Here is a 20,983-nt window from a genome sequence, read left to right as displayed (position 1 = left end):
TCTCCCCTTTTGGCTTGGTTTTCTTCAAAATATTCTTGATACTCCTTCTTCTTGTGCATGATCTTCGTTCTTCATATATATTATTTATATATCACTGTTGTTTGGCATGTTTAAAAATTGAGCTTTTGGGGTTAAAAAATATATTAGTCTTTTTCGGGTTAAAAATATTGGAGCCCTTTTGCAGGGTTAAAAGTGATCTTTATTTTCAAATATGTGATAGCAGGATTGTTGAAAATATGATTGACAATTATCTCCACATGTAGCTTTTGGACATATATCTTAATTATCATCAAATTGGTTGCAGCTTGATTTTGAAACCGCTTTGAACCTGTTTAATCTCGTCTCACTACACCATTGGACCATTGAACCGTAAGCTCTGATACCACTTGTTGGGTTTGAAATCGAGAAGGAATCATGCGGAAGCTATTAGTTGCAAACTATCGTGGTGATAATTCAGACGACAAAGAAAACAATACTAAAAGCATTAAATTATTATATGTTTTGGCCAATCGACTACATTGTGGATGCTATTGTGTTATGGTATGAGAAGGGGGTCTTCTATTTATAGATGTCAAAAACCTTTCCTCCAAGAAAGAGGTTAGCCAAATATGAAAAAAAATTATATTTTTCTTTCAGGAAAAAGTAAAAGTAATTATGGTAATTTTTATTTTCCTTCTAAGAAAAAGTAAAACTTAAATATAGTAAGAAAATCAAGGCAAAAACCCTAACACCACTCTGTGTAGCAATTTTGGAATTGTTCATCAGTCCACATGTGCCTACAGTCCTCAACAAAATGGAGTAGCTGAAAGAAAACATGGACACATATTGGAAATTACTAGGGCCATTAGATTTTAGGGTGCAATACCTATTAAGTTTTGGGGCCTGTGTGTTAAAGCAGTTGTGTACATCATTAATAGACTCCCAACAGCTATGTTAGATCACATTTCCCCATATGAGAGATTATATGGAAAGAAAAAACAAAGATTAGTTACATGAGAACTACAGAATGCTTATGCTATGCTAAGATTATTCAGTAAACTGATAAACTACAACCTAGATCTAGAGAATGCATTTTGATGGGCTATTCTGAGACTCAGGAGGGCTATTTATTATATGATCATACTAATAAAGTTTTCTTTGTTAAAAGGGATGTAAGCTTTAGAGAAGATGTATCCCTTTTAAAGATCCAGTGGATGAATCTTAATATTTAACTACTACACAACTCAATGAGACACTAGTCAATTGGTTAGACATGTAAGTGTAGAACATACAAATCTCACATGATGCAACACCTAATGAGAACACTAATGATCATATGATACAAAAACAAGTACCACAGGCTGATCAAGTTCAAACTCAAATCATAACTCAACCATAGGTTGCAAATCAAGAACAAATTATCACTAGAAAAAACACCAGAATCAGAAAAGCTCCACTATGGCTTAAGGATTTTGTTTCTCTAAACATTCATTAAGAAGAACTTTATGCTCTAGGGAAGAACTTGAGCTTTGATGCATTATCTACAAAGTACCAGGCATATATTTCAAAGTCATATACAATTACAGAACCATCTACTTACAGTGAAGCTGTGAAAGATCTAAGGTGGATAGGAGCAATGAAGGAGGAGATTGCAGCACTAGAAGGAAACAAAACTTGGGAGATCACTAGCTTACCTGAAGGCAAGAAACCTATTGGTTGCAAGTGGATTTTCAAAATAAAATACAAAGCTACTGGTGAAATAGAAAGGTTCAAATCTAGATTGGTTACAAAAGGCGATAGCCAACAAGAAGGTATTGACTTTCAAGAGACTTTTTCTCCTATTGTGATGATGAAAATAGTTAGAACAATACTCACAATTGCAGCTCAGAGACACTGGTTCATTCCCCAAATGGATGTGTGTAATGCATTTCTACAAGGTGATCTACATAAAGAGATTTACATGGACTTACCGCGGGGATTCAAGAACCAGGGGGAGAAGAAACTAGTGTGCGAACTCTTGAAATCCTTCTATAGTCTCAAACAGGCTCCTAAGAAGAGGAATGCCAAGTTATCTGAATCTTTAATAAGGATGGGGGTCAAATAAAGCCAACTTGATTATTCTTTCTATGCAAACAGACTAATGAAGGTATTACTATTGTATTAGTCTATGTGGATGACGTGGTGATAACAGGTAACACTTTGAGGATGATTGAAGACACAAAAGCAAAACTTCAGCAAGCCTTCAAGATTAAAGATCTTGGTAAGCTAAAGTTATTCTTAGGAATTGAGTTTTCCAGATCAAGATAAGCATTCTGATGCACCAAAGGAAATATACCTTAGAACTTATGTCTGAGATAGGATTAGGAGAAAATAAACCAGCTGCTACACCTATTGACACAAACATTAAGCTCACAACAAAAGAATCTGATGATCATATTTACAACCAGGAGCATGAAGTGAATGATCAACCAACTAATATACAGGGTTACCATAGACTCGCAGGGAAGTTGTTGTATCTAACAATGATCAGACCTGATATTTCTTCTACTATTCAAACTCTCAGCCAATAGTTACTCCTATTTTGTGAAATTAGGTGAATCTATAATTTCTTTGAAATCTAAGAAGAAAAATACTTTTTCCAAAAGTTCAGTTGAAGATGAATACAGAAGCATTGTTGCAACTGTTGCTGAACTTGCCTGGTTACTAGGATTGCTAAAAGAAATTGGAGTTGAAGTGAAACAACCTGCTAAGATTTTATACTGATAGCAAGTCAGCTATTTAAATTGTATCCAACCCTGTATATCATGAAAGAGCCAAGCACATTGAGATAGATTGTCACTTCATAAGGGAGAAACTCAATCAAGGACTACTGACAGTCAACTACATTCCTACCAAGGAACAACCAGCTGATGTACTAACTAAAGGGCTCAACAAAGCTCAACATGAATACCTTATATCCAAGCTAGGCATCTTCAATCTATTTGGGATTACCTAACTTGAGGGGGAGTGTTAAAAGAAGGAGTTGTAGCTCACTTCCAATGAACAGTGACGAACTAAACTATCTTTGTGAAGTTGAGCATAGAGAGTTAGTTAAGTTGTTAGGATCTAGAACATTCCATAAACTACTATATATACTTTCTTATTCATTCTATGTAAGTAAGTTAGTTACAAGAATTATGGAATGACAAGTTTCTTCTTCTTCATTCTTCCTCTGTTTTCTATTTCTTTTTCTTCCTGCTCTAATCTGCCTATAGCAGAGTTCACTCAAGAACTCTTATTAAGTTCACTGGGAAAACACTATATTCTGCACAAATTTTAGATCATTATTTTCTTTTTAGCTTTATCCGATTATGTCGATGCATGCGGGTTTATATTCTAGCAAGGATTCTTCTGCTGAAGCTTCACTTTTTCTTCTGAAGGTTCAAATACATGTCCATTTTCATTGTGAATCACTACCAGAAAATACATTTAAACCAATAATATTGGATAATTACTATAATCCACATCATTTCTGATTTGAGCCAGATTTTGCTCAATCTAGTAAATTGATCTCCCAGAAATGATTAGCATAAACTATAATAAGCATAAGTCAAGGTGGAGATCAATTTACTAGATTGAGCAAAATCTAGCTCAAACCAGAAATGATGCAGATTATAGTAGTTATCCAATATTGTTAGTTTAAAGGTATTTTTTGGCACTGATCCACATTGCAAACGGATACGTATTTGAACCTTCAAAAGAAAAAGTGAAGTTTCAGTAGAAGAATCCTTCCTAGAATATAAATCTGCACACATCAATAAAATCAGATAAAGCTAAAAAGAAAACAATGATATAAAGCTTGTGCACAATATAGTATTTTCCCAGAACGACCATATGTAAAAGCATATGAATTGATATGTATTTAACCAAAGCTTGCAGCCTCAAGTGACTGGTCTATGACTGATCCATAAAAACCTACTATCAACTCAGAGCGATGAGCTGCTGATCCTCAAATATCCTCTGACAACTTTCCAATGGCTGCCATCCTGTTACTAAATGTTGAATTGCCTAGGGCGTAAGAGTTAGTTATAATACTGTGGACAAATGGAAGGGCCATCTTGCAAAAAACATCCACCTCTAATCTGCCAACAAGTGGTTCACATGTGACCCAACACCAAACTATCACTCTATCATCCATACACCAAGTCAACCATCAGCCCAAACTTTGCGTAATGCAGCATGCCCTAGAGCAGGCGGTGAACAATTGAGACCAGTTCCACATCTGAGACCTTTTAGACCACTGCCATCTGCCAACAATGAATTCTTGGAATCCCATCCCATTGTAGCGGTCACACCAAACCTTTAGTCACGTCGTGAGATACCAACAATGTAGTGCTCAATAAAGGTGATGAAACTTCTCATTGGGATGACCAAATTGGATTTTGATTAATCCAATGAGTGGTGGACTGCCAACAAGAATTTAATCATTTTGCTCTATGTAAAGTGGTAGTAGGTTTTTGACTGGTCTCCAGAATAAAATTTCTCGAAACTCTAGGCCAGCTATTTCTTATATTAGTAGTATATAAGTAACTTTTTGACCTTTCACCTAGTTGTTGCAAAACTCACGGCTTCATGCCTATTGAATATTTGGTTTAACAAGCATGAAATGGTCCATTTTATACAAAAGTTTGAAGATACGTTGTCATAAAAAGCATTAGTTTTAGAAACGATGTACTCCCTCTGTTTCAAAAAGAATGATCTACTTTAACTTGACACAAAGTAAAGAATGATCTACTTTAACTTGACACAAAGTTTAAGAAAATAAAGAAGACTTTTGAATCTTATAGCCTTAAATTAAAGTTGTGTTAAATGTATCAAAATTCCCTTTAATCTAGTTGTCCTAAACATGGCATGTCGAAAGTTGAAATTAAAGTATTGTCAAAGAAGAAAAGGGGTCATTCTTTTTTAAACGGACTAAAAAAAAAAAAGTAGGTCATTCTTTTTTAAACGAAAAGTAGGTCATTCTTTTTTAAACGAAAGGAGTATTATTTCTTGTATGTTGAGATGAGAGCTAGCTTCATGGTCTGGTTTGCTACTGACTCTATTAAAATCAGTTTGAGGGAAAAAAGTTATGCACACTCGATGTTTATAGTCAGTTGGAATTGTCTTGATTGCATATGTGAAGGAAACATGTCATTTATTACAGGTTTCAGATATCTAGAAATGAGCGTTCAGGTAGCAGTACCAACACAAATAAAAGAGAAGGGTTCCGATAAGTTGGCACTAGCGTAAATGTTGAAAATATGTCTCAGGATATTGCAAAAATAAAGTAGCTAACTTGTATATTTTTAAATTATTTTTATTAGAGTATTTTGTTGCTTGAACTTTAATTTGAAGTTAGCTTAACTTTAAAGCTTATTTTCTATTTTTTTGAGTTAGTAACTGTAGCTATAAATAGATGTCTTGAGTTATTAATAAAATAGTTTTCTTTGACAACAAAATTGGACCTTTTTTTTTTTCTTTCGCTATTATTTCCTTAATTTTAAAGCTAAAAACCAACAATTAATATCTAGAGTCATTTTCTTGAGGGATCTGCAAGTGAGATGAATTCTATAAATATTTTTTTCCAAAAAGCTCCTCCTATCTTTTATGGTGAAAATTACTAACTATGTGAAGTAAGAATGGAGACTTATCTTGAGATTTTAGATCTTTGAGAGGCCGTAGAAGAGGATTATGTTGTTCTTCCGTGTCCAATAGTCCCATAGTGACCCAAATCGAAAGCCAAAAGGAAAAGAAAATCAAAAACTCGAAGGAGAAAGCAACTTTATTTGCTAGTGTGTCTGCAATAATTTTCACGAGATTTATGGCTCTAAAATCAGCAAAAGAAATTTGAGATTATCTGAAGGAATAATCTATAGAAGATGAAAGAATACGAGGAAAGAAAGTTTTGGATCTAATAAGGAAATTCAAATTACCAAAGATGAAGGAATTTGAGACAGTCAAAGAGTACTCAAACCGACTTATTAGCATTGTTAACAAGGTAACATTGTTTGGCACAAAATTTAAAGATTCAAGATATTAAAAAAAAATTGTTACAGTGCCTGAAAAATATGAAGTCGGTCCAAGATTACCTTGGCAGAATTATTAATTATATTGCGGGCATAAAAGCAAAGGAGGCTTATAAGGTTAGATTGTATGGTTGAAGGGGTCTTGATTATCAACCACAAGACTCAAAGTAAGGGTAATAATTCAAGGAAAAATTACCCACCTTGGCAACACTGTGGCAAAATAGGTCATCCTCCGTTTAAATATTGGAAGAGACTAGCTGCACAATGCAAGATCTGCAACCAGATTGATCATAAAGCTATGATTTGCAAAAGAAAATCTCAAAAATATGAAACAGATGTCCAAGTCACCAATGAAGAAGCAAAAGACCACTTATTTGTGGTAACATAGTTTTCAACCAAGAAATTGGAATTTTGAATGATTGATCGTAGTTGTACAAACCACATGACATATAACAAAAATCTTTTTAATGAGTTAATGTCTATCAGAAAAAGAAACCTAGAATTGAGAATGGTGACTATATTCCTGCAAGGAAAAGGAATTGTTGCAATCAAAGCAAATTCGGGTACAAAAATAATTTCAAATATCCTTGACGTGTCTGATATTGATAAAACTTTGTTAATTGTTGGCCAGTAAATAGAAGAAAGATTTAAATTATTATTTGGAGACAAACATTGTCGAATCTTTAATTTCACTAATTAGGAGATTTTATAAGTTGAAATGAGAGGTAAAAACTTCTTATATAATCTAACAGAAGATTCACACAAGTCTTGCAAGGCCAAAGATGAATTGATTGATTTTTTCATGAGGTCAAATTCAATCTATACTACAATCTACAATTCCTGATTTAAGGAATAGTGGTGAAAATATGTCTCAAGATATTGCAGAAATAAAATAGCTAACTTTTAGATTTTTTGAATTATTTTTATTAGAGTCCTATGTGGCTTGAACTTAGGATTTAGTTTAAGTTTAATAGCTTATTTTTCTATTTTCTAGTTAGTATTATAGCTACAAATATATGTCATGAATTATTAATAAAATAATATTTTTTGACAATACAACTGCAGTATTTTCTTTAATTCTTTCTTTGTTACTTTCTTAATTTCAAAGCTAAAAATCAACAGTAAAACTTGTCAATTCATAGAAAATTCTCCTAGTACAGAATGTCGATGACATGAATTGAGCTTAAATAGAAAATTAAGGATTCATACAATAGAACCCTCTTCAATTGTGTTTTCATGCAACATTTTCATGGGATTTTTTCCTTTAGAAATTTTGTGTTCTTTAAGAGTTGGCTTAATGTCATATATGATCCTTTATATTTTGTGTGTATGGGGTTGGATTTGGGTGGGTGGGATGGGGGGCCCACTAGATTCAGAAGAAAGGATACATGTTGGGTGCGAATGATCTGGGTTAAGCACACATATTTTTCCTTCTGGTGATTTTTGTATAATATAAGATATCTGCTAGTAAGAACTAAGGTCTAGGTTATTTAAAGCTTGTCAGGTCAAATTAATTTATTTTATTTTTGATCTAGAACAAGACTGCTTTGGGAAAACTGTTGTGGAATGTATGTCAAAAGAAGGATAAGTTATGAGTGATTTGGATACATAGTTACTATGGCAAACAGATAACATATAGGGTGCCAAGCCAAAGCATGCCTCATGGATGATTCAGAAAATTTTGAAGGCATGCAGATATTTCCAAGCAGTAAACATGCAGAAAGGTGATGTAATGCATACGAAGTCCTACTCCATCAAAGCAATGTACAATCAGTTGAGAAGTGAAATGCCAAAAGTTGAATGGGGAAAACTAATTATGGGAATTATGCAGCACTAAAATGGACATTTATTTTGTTCTTAGTTGCATAGAAGATTGTTCACAAGAATGAGGTTGTCCAAATGGGATTGTGTAGACTTAGTCAAATGTCCTTTATATGATCAACCTGACGAAAATGTAAGCCATCTGTTGCCCATATGCTCAAGGTATCTCGCATAAGCTGTTGATTTGACAATACATAATAGACCTATTATGACTTGGGTGAATGAGGTACATAGGGCCGTAACACATAGCAAAGGGAAGAGCATAGCTGCTAAAGTCTCCTGCATGACCCTAGCTGCAGGTATATATCATGTGTGGCAAGAGAGAAATTATAGAATTTTTCAAGGAAAAAGCAGACCTGTTGAGGTAATCATTAAGTTGTTAGTACGTGAAGTTCATGGAAGAGGTTCCTTATATACTAGGCTAGCAAATAGATTAGAGAGCTTGAATATGTATCCTGATCTCAAGCTTGACACCTTAGGGATTTAGATTTGATGTTGTACAGTAAACTTGGGGTTGGTCCAAGTTGCTGCTTTGTAACTATTATTTGGTGAATAAAATACTTTACTTACCAAAAAAAAAGATTTAAATTCAATGCTTCTGCTCGATCTCTTACCATGTTAAATTGTCATCCAAACATTGACAATTAAATCGATGACCATATATATATTTATTAATTTTATGTAATGACAATGATCAACAAGATCCATTAATAGTTATTCCTCCATCAACACACATAATTTGGCCAGTGATATATGAAGCACATGAAAAGCAAAGGAAGGCAAACATGGCTGAAACTTCTTTTGGCTCTCCAGGCCGACCACCAATAGGAGTCCGACTCACTAGTTTGTTGATACTTTCTTTCACTTCTGGATCTTGCTGCAACAAATCAGAAACAAAGTGAGTAAGACTTCTTTCGTTAAAGTTAAGACATTTGAATTGAATATGCAAATGTTGTGCTTTTAAGATTTAAAGGTTTGAATCATGAATGCATATATGAGAATTTGAATGCACATACGAATATTAAGTTGTTATTTTAAGATATGAATAATAAATAGTTAAGACGATTTATAAAAAAAAAAAAAAATCTGAATAGATAAAACTTGTCTTTATTTAAAAATAAATAAATATAAAATTTAATAAAATACTAGATAAATCAAATGTTATATTAACAAAATAACTTTATAAAATTATATGGTGGTTGGTCATGGTAATGACTAGTATTGTGGTTGTGCGTACCTATTGGGAATTAACAGTGTTGGTTAATAGTGGTATTGGGGATAGTAACTAGTGGTGATGATGGCTAGCAGTAGTGATTGATAGTGGTAGTTGGTCGTGCTGATTGAAAATTTTGGTTAATTTAGTGATAGCTATGGTAGTGATGAATGACATGGTAATGGTTAGTAATAAGTGATGGTTATTATGGTAACAGTAGTTAGTGATGATGACAATAAATGGAGACTAGTGCTGATGACATCATAGTGATTGATAGTGATGGTGACGTGAATGTTGGTTCTGGGTGTGGTGGCTGATGGTGGTGGATAATGGTGGGCGCACGTCAATAATTGATAATGGTGGTTGTGGACAGTAGCGGTGAATGATTGATATAATCTTTGTATAAATTATAGACATTTAAGTGGTTGTAACAAAAATAAACAAACTTACAAGCAGTTAAAATTTGAATGATTAAGATTTGTCATAAAAATAAACAAATTTTGATGATTAAGATTTGAATAATTAATATTAAGATCTTAATTAAATTCAAACAAATAGGCCTAATCATATATATTATACAACGTTTAACTTGAGACGACAAAATCTTTAGGTGCTGAGCAGTTTTGGTTGACCATAGAATGTGGAAATATGACGTCTTTTAAATACTCCCCCAAGTAAATAACTATAAATGAAATTAAACTTACAGAAGCAGCTTCAATGAGAGAGGTTTTGATTACGCATGGTGCAACTGCATTAACTCGAATATTGTCCTTAACCCATTCACATGCCAAACTCCTTGTCAATTGGTTCATTGCCCCTTAATTTACAGGAAAAATTGGAAAAGAAATTAATCAAGCAACATCATTAGGTGCAATTTGGCCATATTTTATTGTAAAAATTGAGAAAGTAATTTTTATTTTTCAGTGAAAATTGATATTTGAAAATTGGAGTTGTGTAAAAATTGAGAAAGATTCAAGATATGTATGATGGTGTGAAGACTCGTGTGAGGATGGTAGGTGGAGATTCGGAGCACTTCACAGTTTTGATAGGGTTGCACCAGGAATCGACTCTTAGTCCATTTCTATTTGCCTTGGTGATTGATGTTTTGAGGAGACATATTCAATCCGAGGTGCCTTGGTGTATGTTATTTGCAGATGATGCAGTTCTGATCGACAAGACTCGAGGTGGAGTTAATGATAAGTTGGAGATTTGGAGACAAACGCTTGAATCTAAAGGTTTTCAGTTAAGTAGAACTAAGACGGAGTACTTGGAGTGTAAGTTCAGTAATATGTCGCAAGAAGATGGAGTGGTTGTGAAGCTAGACTCTCAGGCCATCCAGAAGAGGGAGAGTTCCAAGTATCTAGGGTCTATAATTCAGGGTAATGGTGAGATTGACGAGGATGTCACGCATCGTATTGGGGCAGGGTGATTGAAGTGGAGGCTCGCTTCGGGAGTCCTTTGTGATAAGAAGGTGCCCCCGAAGCTTAAAGGTAAATTCTACAGAGTGGTAGTCCGGACGGCTATGTTGTATGGAGCGGAGTGTTGGCCAGTTAAGAACTCCCACATCCAAAAGGTGAAGGTGGCGGAGATGCGAATGTTGAGATGGATGTGTTGACATACCAGGAAAGATAGGGTGAGAAATGAGATTATTCGGGAGAAGGTGGGAGTTACCTCGGTGGAGGATAAGTTGCGAGAAGTGAGGCTACATTGGTTCGGGCATGTGATGAGGAGGGGCCCTGATGCTCCAGTGCGGAGGTGTGAGACTCTGGCTATGGATGGTTTTAGGCGGGCTAGAGGTAGACCGAAGAAATATTGGAAGGAGGTGATTAAGCATGATATGGAGCAATTACAGCTTACAGAGGACATGATCCTTGATAGGAAGGTATGGAGAACGCGGATTAGGGTAGAGGGTTAGGGGGTAGGAGCGTGGCGGTAGTAATAGGGGAGTGCTCCTTTGGGTCTGGAGTTTCTGGTTCGTAGTGTTAGGGCTGTAGTTTTTGGGGTTAGTGGTGTTGGCTTTTTTGCATCTCGTACTAGTTTATTATGCACTTATCTTTTGTGTTTGTTATACTGTTAGTTTGTTTTGTGTGCCATACTAGTTTGTATCCGCTTACTTTTTGTCTTTGTTATACTGTGGGGTCTGTCAAAAACAGCCTCTCTACTTCTCTTGAGATAGTGGTATGGTCTGCGTACACTCTACCCTCCCCAGACCCCATTAGGTGGGAATACACTGGGTATGTTGTGGTTGCTGTTGTTGTTTGGCGGTCATGAAACAAACTAGAGTTGTTTTTGAATTTCTGTGAATAATTTGGAGTGCAAAAAATAGAAAAAACTTTTGAAATTTCTGAAAATTTCCAAAATTCAACTTTCGGAATTTTCAAAATTGTATGGCCATATATATTGCTCGGAGTTCAACTCTAAAAGAAAAGTAAAGCAATTTGATAGCTAAATGCCACCTTAGTATGTCAAGAGGAAAAAACTTGATGTTACGAATTCGAATTGTTGTCAAACTTGAAATTTTGTCAGTATGATGAGCAATAAAAAATTCAAGACAACTTATTTTCAAGATCATTCTCATAAATAACCTAATTATAGTATCTCGCTCGAAACTACCTTTAGCTGCTGAATAGGTGGAACATAAGGGCAAAGACAAAAGTTCAGCAACAGAAGAAATGGAAACAATTCTTCCATTTCCTGAGGCCTTCAAGAAGGGGTGTGCTAGTTGGGATAGGTGGTAAGATGCCTCAAAATTTATGCCCATCATGGTGTTGTAATCTTCATGATTGAATTCTGTTGCTAAATTTGGTATAACTACAGCAGCATTATTTATCTAACACAAAGAAAAGTCAAATTAATAATATTTGATTGTATAAAGAACAAGAAAGGTTAAGCACAAGAAGGTTTGAGAATGTAAGTGCTGATTTCTTTTTTTTGCTTGCATCTCTTTTTATATAAATTTGTACATGTTGAGGATAAATATAAGAGTGGCCTTATCTAATGCCTACTCTACGGGAAACGTAATCTTTTTTATTACAAAAAAAGCTACAACAATTCAAATTCAAAATAAACTCTAATAGCCCCTAGCAAGATCATGTTCGGGATCGAACCATGAGCTTGGATCGAAGATTGAGGAACCGATTTGTGCCAACTGCTTTAGTAAATATATCGGCAAGTTGATTTTGAGATGAAACATAGCAAACTACTAACGATTTATCTTCCACCATCTCTCGTACAAAATGATAATCAAGACGAATATGCTTTGACTGTTGATGGATGACAAGATTTCGAGATAATAACTGTGCACTCAAATTATCACAAAGGATAATAGGGGGTGCAGTAAGAGGATCACATAGCTCACTGAGCAGTTGCTAAACCCAAATTAATTCAGTAGTTGCAAAAGCTAAAGCACGATACTCAGCTTCAGTGCTTGAGCGGGCTACAGCCTTTTGTTTGCGAGAAGACCAACTGATCAGGTTACCTCCATAAAACAGTGTAAAACCATGTTGGGAGCGACTATCATAAAAGTTAGAGATCCAACCAGCATTCGAAAAGGCCACAAGGCTAGAATCAAACATAGGTCATAGTAAGAGGCCATCATGGATGGATCCTTTTAGATATCAAAATATGTGTTTGACAGATTATCAATGAGCAGTGGTGGGTGCTTGCATAAATTGGCATACTCGATTGACTGCATAGGATATTTCTAGCCTAGTGATAGTAATATATTGAAGTGCACCAACAACACTACGGTATAAACAAGCATCGAGCAGGGGATCACCAGAAAAAGTAAGTCTTGATCCTGGTTCATCCGTACTAGAGATAGGCTTTGCATCAACTATGTTAGTTCGACGAAGTAAGTCACGAATGTACCTGCCTTGAGATAAAATGAACTCATTTGATGTTGGAGATACTTCAATACCAAGAAAATAATTTAAGGAACCAAGATCTTTGAGAGAAAACTGTTGATCAAGAGAACAAATAAATGCAGTGATGAAATCACTATCGCTACCAGTTAGAATAAGTTTATCCACATAGACAAGAACATATGTTGTACTCTTAGAAGTTTTCTACACAAAAAGAGAAGAGTCAGATAAACAAGAGCGAAAGCCAATACCGAGGAGAAAAATCTTTAACTTATTGAACCAAGCGTATGACACTTGTTTAAGGCCATATAAGGTCTTGTTCAATTTGCATACAATATGTGGCCAATGAGGATCAACAAATCCTTTTGGTTGCTCCATAAACACTTGTTCGGAGAGACCACCATTTGAGAACGCATTGTTAATGTCAAATTGTCGAATGGGGCACTTATTTTTCACAATTAAAGACAGAACAAGTCGAATGGTTATAGGCTTAACAACGGGACTGAAAGTATCAAAGTAATCAACACCCTCCTTTTGGTCAAAACCTTCATTACAAGATGATCTTTGTGACGTTTAATAGATTTATCAACTTTTCTCTTAACCCTGTAGACCTATTTACAACCAACAATGTTAGAATTAGGCGGTGGTGGAACCAATGCCCAAGTCTTATTTTGCATAAGGGCTAAAAACTTTGTCTGCATAGCATGATGCCATTCAGGATATTTGGAGGCTTGATGATACATTGTAGGTTCTGGAATGTGCAAGAGATCAGGAAAAAGAGTCGATATGTTATAAGAGCTTTTGGTTTTAAGGAATTAGTTTTACTTCAAACAACCATGTGATGACGAGAGGTATCGGGGGGGGGGGGGGGGGATAAAAGGGTTGAGGTTGGGTAAGAGGAACCAGATGGTGGCAAGTATTCAGGTGGGTTAATGGTTGGTGTATGCTCTGTTTGTAGATATTCTTGAGGGAATACAGTAGATGGTATGTGTGTATGATTAGTGTGCTCAGATGAAGGGATAGGTAATGCAACTGGAGGACTTGATGATGACCTTGATGTGAGAGAATGTGAATGCACTGGACGTTGAGAAGCTTGATTAAGTAAAGAGAAAGAAGAGTTGCTAAAATGGGATGAGGAAAAGGATGACATTGTGATCGGTAGCATGGAGGAATACGAAAAAGTATTTTCATCAAACACAACATAATAAGTAATATAAATTTAAGAAAACGCAACATGGTAACAAAGGTAACCTTTGTGACGAGAACTATACCCTATAAAGCCACAAAGAAAAGACCGAAAATGAACTTTATGATGGTTGTAGGGTCGAAGAAAGGGATAACAAAGGCAACTAAAAGTTTTGAGAAAACCATAATCGAGAGAATTTTTGTACAATAATTGATATGGTGATTTAAAAGACAACGAAGAAGATATTGTAATATTAGATAAGTACGTAGCAGTAAGAAATGCATGCTCCCAAAATTGAATTGGAAGAGAAGCATGGGAAAGCAGAGAGAGTCCTTTTTCAATTATAATACGATTTCGACGCTCCAATGCACCATTTTGTTGAGGTGTATAAGGACAATAAATACGATGATGAATGTCTTGATTTTATAAAAACAATGATACATTTCAATACTCACCTCCCCAAATAGTTTGAACTGATTTTATTTTTATCTCAAACTGGATTTCAACGAAAGACTTAAATTGAGCGAAAAATTATAAAACTTACGATTTATGTGACATGAAATATATCCAAATAAACTTGGTGCAATCATCAATTAATAAAACAAAGTAGGAGGATCCATTAATAAAAGGAACGGAGGAAGGTCCCAAATATCAGAATAAACTAATTGAAAAGGACTACTACTAGAAACATGGGAATGGGAAAAGGGTAGGCGTCGACTCTTGCCTAGTTGACAAGGTTCGCAAACATTAGGAAAATCAAATCTATAAATAGGTAGCTTAAAATTAGACACAAGACGCCAAAAAAGAGCTTCATTTGGATGAGCTAGTCGACGATGCCAACCAACAAGAGATGTGTATTCACTAAGAAATACAGAATGCGGGGAAGACTGAGAATGAGGTGATGATAGTTGAAGACGGTACAGGTCATCATCACGTATTCCTCGAAGTAGTTTCCTGCCCTGCAAATCCTTCACATAGCAATCATAAGGATGAAATTCCATATAGACATTATTATCACTAGTTAGTTTAGAAATACTAAGTAAATTCTTGGAAATTTTAGGGACATGGAAAATATTTTTAAGATGAATGGGTTGTATGCATGTAGACAAAATTGATGAGCCAATGTGCGAAATGGAAAGTTTCATACCATTACCAACCGCTAAACCATCATTGCCGGTGTAAGGTTGTAACGAGAGGTTAGCTATGTCTGAGGTCACATGATGTGTAGCACCCGAATTAAAATACCAAGTAGGATCAACAATAGCCGAAGGAGAAGCAAAATGTGCTTATTTGGGAGTTGACCGTGATGGTGATGGCCTTGTTGGTGGATAATCTTTTTCATTGGAGCGATGGTAGAAATTACGAAATTCATGATTAGTTTTACCATATATTTGACATGGCACACAATGTTTGAACTGACGATTATTGGACCGAGAGAATGCGGAATGGGAATACTGTTGAGGTTGTTAGGATTTTTGCTCCGATTTTCTTATCAAATTTAAGTTTTACTTTTTCTTATAAGGAAAATAAAAGTAACCATAAATACTTTTACTTTTTCTAAAAGGAAAATATAAAAAATTTTCATATTTGGCTAACCTCTTTCTTGGAGGAAAGGTTTTGGACATCTATAAATAGAAGACCCCCTTTCGCATACCATAACACATAGTAGCATCCACAATGTAGTCGTTTAAAGAGTCTCGTTTAGGGGGAGATTTTCTTCCAATAGTTTTTAATGTTTTTTTATTTTAGTTTTTAATATGTAGGTCACTTGACCAAATTACATCACTAATATATTTTTTAGTATGTTTTTCTTTGTCGTCTGAATTATCACTACAATAGTTTGCAACTAATAGCTTCCGCATGACGCCCTCTCGATTTCGAACCCAACAAGTGGTATCAGAGTTTACGATTCAATGGTCCAATGGTGTGGTGAGACGAGATTAAACAGGTTCAAAGCGGTTTCAAAATCAAGCTGCAACAATTTGGGGAATAATGAAGATTTTTGTCCAACTACAAGTGGATAATAAGTTTCAACCATATTTTCAACATTCCTGTTGCTGCATCTTTAAAAATAAAAACAAAATATTAATTTTTAACTCATTTTTAATCATGATATTTTAAAATTTATTTTTAACCATGACAAGCAACAGTCATGAGGATTATATCAAGAACGAAGTTCATGCATGTGATGTGAAGAAGGCGGATCAAGTGAAGAAAATCAAGCCAAAAAGGGGAGATTTGTTAGGATTTTTGCCTCGATTTTCTTACCAAATTTAATTATTACTTTTTCTTGTAAGGAAAATTAAAGTAACCATAAATACTTTTACTTTTCCTGAAAGGAAAATATAAAACCTTTTCATATTTGGCTAGCCTCTTTCTTGGAGGAAAGGTTTTGGACATCTATAAATAGACGACCCCCCTTCTCATACCATAACACATAGAAGCATCCATAATGTAGTCATTTAAAGAGTCTCGTTTAGAGGGAGATTTTCTCCCAATAGTTTTTAATGTTTTTTTTTTATATTAGTTTTCAATATGTAGGTCACTTGACCAAATTACATCAATAATATATTTTTTAGTATGTTTTTCTTTGTCGTCTGAATTATCACTACGATAGTTTGCAACTAATAGCTTTCACATGACGCCCTCGCGATTTCAAACCCAACAGAGGTATCATAGAGTGGGCATAATTATAAGAATTATAGGCAACAAGATTAGAAAGTGGAGGTGGTCCAAGAATAGATGACTGGTTTGTATCATGAACAAGTAGAAAGGGGGGAGGATAAGCTGAATTTTGAGTTAAGAGGGCATGAGAAGGAGTAGATCAAAATTGAGTATTAATGGCGGTAAAATGAATTTCTTCAGCTAGGCATTCTTCTTCCTGAAGAAGGAGTCCAAACAGTTCTTCGGGAGTCATAGGACCAGAACGCATATTAAGTGCAGCCTTGAAAATTCCGAATGAAGAATCCAGACCATCAAGAACAAATGAGATGAAGTCATCATCTTGTACAATGTACAAGCTTTCTGCTAAAGAATCGGCGATTACGCGTTTCTTCTCAAAGTATTCTGTGATACAAAGATTGTCTTTAGAAAGGTTTTGAACTTGAGATTTTAATTGCATAACTCGAGCACGTGTCTATGATTGAAACATATGCTCGATTTTAGTCCAAGCATCATAGGAAGAGATATCTCGAGTTAAGTGACCAAGAAGAGGATCAGAAATTATTTGACGAAGCCAAACAAGAATAAGAAGATCGTTATTGCGTCGCCATTCATCATACTCAGGGTTAAAAGTAATAACCACTAGTTGTGCTTAGCTGGTAGCGGACTCTGTAGTAGGAGGGGCGACAGTAATGGTTTTTGGAGGAGGATTGGAACCAAGAACAAAGGAGTAAAGAGAAAAGGCTTTGAGTATGTCCAAAGTATTTTCTATCCAAAGACAATAGTTGTTTCTATCAAGTTTGAGAGAGAGGTTTGGCAGCTGAATAATGGTGGAAGAACCAGACTCTTTTGCAAGTGATAACAAGTTGCTGGAGTTTTGAGAATTGGCCATAGGATCGATGGGCAAATCTGAAACCATATAAAGAACAAGAAAGGTTAAGCACAAGAAGGTTTGAGAACGTAAGTGCTGATTTCTTTGTTCTGCTAATTGCATCTCTTTTTATATAAATTTGTACACATTGAGGATAAATATAAGAGTCCTTATCTAATGCCTATTCTACAGGAAAGGTAATCTTTTTGTTACAGAAAAAGCTACGACAATTCAAATTCAAAATAAACTCTAATAGATTGAAAAAGAACATAAATATATGGAGTTTAATTAACTTCAGACCAAAAGTGAAAGAATTTTTGTACTTTCTGGAACCGAGGGTCTATCAGAAATACCCTCTTTATTTCATAGAGATATGAATAAAATTTGCATACATTCTATCCCTCTTCAGACGCCACTTGTGGAATTACTCAGGATTTATCGATATAGTAATTACAAGTATCTAAAATTGAAGATGGTGGACTACTATAACAAGTTAAAATACGTAAATAGTAGTATATATTTCATTATCCCCTCTCAATGTAAATATATAATTTCTTCAAATTAAATGCAATGAAAAATTAAAGCAAAGAACCAGCCAAACAGCAATATTTATATAACAAAAAGAAAGTCAAATTAGAATGTGATGAAAGAGAGCGTAAAATTATAAGTATGCATAGTAAACTTTCTTTCTTTTTATGATCTGAAACAGTTTATAGAGTTTGGTAAAATTATTGGAGTTCTCCACTTTTAATCAGTTTTCAGCTTTAAAATCATTTAGTTGCACGAGTTGTTATTCACATGTACTGATCTTTCATTTTCACACTTCAAATAAGTTAATCTTTAATTTTTGCTCCTAGAAATCTAACTTTTACTAGGATGCCGGTCATAAGTTATGCTTGCTGAGAGGTACAATAGTAAACCAGCACAAAATACAGGCAAAAGTGGAAATGGCTCCCTTACAATGTAAAAACTTTTGAAGGGGAACCATTTCTTCCTTTAATATGCCTATTCCAATGAAAATATAAATTTGTTCGTTCAGTAAATTTAACATTTTTTGGTAGAGAAAGCATTTGTCGAACTTACAAGAATGTCGACTTTTCCATCGAAATAACTGCTAACGTTGTCCATAAAGTTTTCCCGTTGAGATCTTGATAGTAAATCACACAGAGACCCTCCCACTTTAAAACCTTTAGCTTTCCATTGTCAAAGACATTCCTCAAGCTCCATTTGGTTACGTGAACACGTATAAACATTTGCTCCAAAACTTGCTAGTTCTTCTAAAGTGGCATGCCTAATTTGTGCAAATAGATCAAAAATGAAAGAGAAGATAAATGTACTATATATAATCAATATATATCATATCTTGACATATAATTGGGACGGATATAGAAAATGAGTCATGGGTTTAGCCGAACCTATTAGCTTAGATGATTCTGTATTTATCATAATACATTCATTGAAGGAAAAGTTACAGACGTATACACTTCGGCCAACTAGTTTACTAACATGGTCGAAGTATACACAACATATACACTATAAATGTCTATGTTGTGCTGGTGCATAGGTGATGTATACAGTATGTATAATAGTGTATGTATATTTAGTATACCCTATACTACCTAACACTTGAATATCTTGTTATACATAGACTAAATTCTCCCAGAGTTATAATCCTGGAATATCTCTTGACTCACCATATGGGAGGTGGTGTAAAATAACACAAGATGGACGGGATATGGTGGGATATCTCAAGACATAGTTTGGTATTAGACTTAGACCATGTTTGATTGATGGTATAAATTAGTTCTGAGATAAATTTATACCATCAATCAAAATGATATAAATTTAGTATCAAACTTAACCATGGGATATTCTACCTTATCCCACATACAAAACGACCCCCGAATGGTTCAAGCTGTAATCATCCCTTAAGTGATTGAATATGTAAAATTATTAATTTAGAGTCTAGTAACTTAAATAAAGTAGAATTCTCAATCCATAAGATTCAAATCCTAGCTCCGCTTCAGTATATAAAGATTGACTGAGAAATTAGAGTCGATTGAAAATTAGATGACGTACCCAATGCCTCGAGTGCCTCCAGTAACAATGGTTGTATTGCCTTGAAGAGTCCACCTACCATCTGCTTCCATTGCTTATTCTGGTTAATTTAGTGAACAATAATAGGTCAAATTTATAAGAAACGTATTGAGTTTTCTTATGTGACAACTAAGTGATCGTGATCACTTTAACAAGAAAGAAGTGACAAATTAATTATCTGGGAATTATCGCATGGTTCCTTAGCATGCAATAACTCAACCCTATCGTTTCTAATATTTGCACGGACGGATCTAGGGGGTCGGGAGGTGATCACCGGAATCCTCTTGGTAAAAAATTACATTGTATATAAAATAAAATCTTTATGTATATATTCAAGGCAAAAGATTGGCTAAGTTCAAATTTATGTATATAAGATTTTGGGGACATATGAAATTTCTTTCAAACTTCTGTTTTAATTATGTCTCCTGTTGGCCTGACTTCACTCTAGAAGTATCCCCTTGGTTTATGTTATTGTTGTTGTTTTCGATTTTTCTTTATCAATTTGGGTGTTGACTTCGTTATCAAGGCCGAACTGCCATAAGTGTCATCATGACCATTTTTGGATCGTGACATTAATCCACTCCCATAGTCATTTGCCGATATTTTAATTTTCAATATCTTTATGAAAAAAAAAGTCAAATAATCAAACTATTCGTGTCACAGCCTGAGGCAAGGCCCTAGTCGCGACGTACATCCCGAATTACGAAGGCCCAAGAAACCCCGTAGCATACTATCATAAGCATAATTCATACGAAAGGGAGATATAATGAAATTTAAGGAAATCTTACGATCAAAATATATCAATAAAGTTATGACAATAAAATAACCAAATCTAGTCTATGAAGCATCTACTGAAACTAACTGTCTAGGCCGGGATATATAAGGCCTCTGGCCGGACCATGAACTGAGAGAAATGAACATATGAATAAAATGTCTTCCGGAAGATGGATGGCTCACCAACTCTGACATTTTTTAACGTTCTACAGTCATGATGGACCACGAAACTGAGTCTCAAAAGTTACATTATGAGACAATGTAGCCGCCCGAGAACGATAAATACTTGAAATGTATTGGTATGCAGAACAATCCAAAAACAACATATATTTCATATAAAATAATCGAGAGCATTGTGAAAATAATTTTAACATAACAAAGATTAAAACACATGAACATAGTAAACACTTCAATCAATCTTGAAAAACATAAACACAACTCTTGGCTTTAATTCTAAACTAGATGGTATAC

The 20,983-nt window shown here is 34.8% G+C and overlaps 1 pseudogene; it reads right to left on the bottom strand.

Moving 5' to 3' along the window:
- Positions 1-8,541: 8,541 nt before the first annotated feature.
- LOC107841597 lies at positions 8,542-19,791 on the bottom strand (annotated as a pseudogene).
- Between the last annotated feature and the right edge of the window lie 1,192 nt (positions 19,792-20,983).

The sequence above is a fragment of the Capsicum annuum genome, chromosome 9 (assembly GCF_002878395.1).
Source record: "Capsicum annuum cultivar UCD-10X-F1 chromosome 9, UCD10Xv1.1, whole genome shotgun sequence".
NCBI lineage: Eukaryota > Viridiplantae > Streptophyta > Magnoliopsida > Solanales > Solanaceae > Capsicum > Capsicum annuum.
The sequence above is the reverse complement of the archived record's forward strand: the minus strand, read 5'-3'. Positions and strand labels throughout refer to the sequence as shown.